The 1,531-nt window shown below is 44.1% G+C and overlaps 1 long non-coding RNA gene across 1 annotated transcript; it reads left to right on the top strand.

Annotated features, from left to right (window-relative positions):
• The first annotated feature begins 402 nt into the window (after positions 1 to 402).
• LOC132498324 (uncharacterized) lies at positions 403 to 1,316 on the top strand. Its single transcript, XR_009533740.1, has 3 exons — positions 403 to 519; positions 836 to 940; positions 1,267 to 1,316. It is a non-coding gene; the product is annotated as an uncharacterized LOC132498324 (long non-coding RNA).
• Positions 1,317 to 1,531: the final 215 nt, after the last annotated feature.

Genomic DNA, 1,531 nt, shown 5'->3' with positions numbered 1-1,531 from the left:
AAAGATGTTTTTAATAATGACATGGACAACATTCCAAAGAATTAATTTTGCTTGGGATTAGGATGTGATGGTGGGAAAAGGCTTTAGAGAGGAGGCAACATGTGAACTGGCCCATAAGAGAGGGGCTTTCCATGCTGAGGAAAAAGTATGGCATGTGCCAGTTATCAAGGGGTCCTCGTGGGTCCAAACTCACCCTTCCTTCATTGGAGATGGGCTCTTTAGTAATTTTTCTTTTCTAAGCTTTAGGATGCTAAGCTTTATCAGCAGTGGGTGCTGGGGAGACACTGCAACAGGAAAAGGGTTTGGCTTCCTCATTCCAGGGTGCTTGCTCAACAGGTGCTCTTGTGGTTTTTCCAGCTTTCAGCTCATGCAGTATGGGCAGCTCCTCCAGCATGCAGATCCCGCAGTGAACAGCAGCCAGCAGAACCCAGAAGCCAGCAGCTGCCCCCTGAAACCCCCTAGGGTCATTTCATAGTGAAGTGCCTCTGATGAGACGCCTCGCCATGAATAGTTTCCCTGGTAAGTTCCAGAGAATGAATTTCCAGCAAATTCCTCCAGTGATTTATCTACCTTCAGTGAGCCATGGCCATGCCCTCCCCAGTGGGGTATAGATCTTAGCCTTGGGAGGAGGTGGGTGTTGCTCATATGCGCTATCTCAGCCCTGGAGGGGACAATTACTTTTTATAGCTACTATTCCGATGTAATTTTGAGTTCACTTTACTTCTTTTTAGGCAATCTTTCATCACTGAAACCCCCTGTTATAGTCGATAATTCTTTATATTAAACTTCCCCTGTTCAAATTTCTCTTTCTTGATGGGACCCTTCCTGATGCAAGGCAGAAGCAGAGAGGCATCAGAACATGCATCACATTCAGGAAAGGGTGATTACAGCAGTCCTGGGAAGTGCATTTGGTGAACAGAAAAGCAGGATCCACTACAAGGTAGGTAGCCTGGAGCTGGAGAATGAAGAGGTGTGATTGCCAGGATAAGAATTTCAAGCTGGGAGTGAGAGGTTTGCTTCTGTTTGTCAGAAGAAGTGACTGAAAGCAATGTACAGAGCAGAGACTGGGAGCAAGGTGATCCTTTTTTGGAGGGTGGGGGTGTTATTACAATCCAGCAAACATGAGAGGGGCCTGAATGAAAGCTCTGACAGTGACAGATGGAGAGGGAGTGAAGCACCCAGTGAGGGTGGAATTGACAAATCTTGATGGCCATTCTGATAGGGAGATGGAGAATAATTCTTTTCTTTTTTTTTCTGACTTTCTAGATTTAAGATTTCCAATTTGGATGGGGATGTCGATTCTATGACTGAGATAGTAAGTTAATAGGACCAACACGTTTGGGAGAACATGAAAGAAATACCTTTTTGCTTGTTTGTTTGGGGGTATGTTGATTTTAAAGAGACTGCTGTATTTGAGACAAGAACAAAACAATGAGTATTACTCTGTCTTCTTCGAAGACACAGAACAATAAGTTCTCTGTTCAGCTAGGCTGAGTAGTTATTCATCCAATTTCTAGAAGTTTAAAAGATT

This window comes from Mesoplodon densirostris, chromosome 11, assembly GCF_025265405.1.
Source record: "Mesoplodon densirostris isolate mMesDen1 chromosome 11, mMesDen1 primary haplotype, whole genome shotgun sequence".
Taxonomy (NCBI): Eukaryota; Metazoa; Chordata; class Mammalia; order Artiodactyla; family Ziphiidae; genus Mesoplodon; species Mesoplodon densirostris.
Note: the sequence above shows the minus strand (reverse complement) of the source record. Positions and strands in the feature narration are given on the sequence as shown.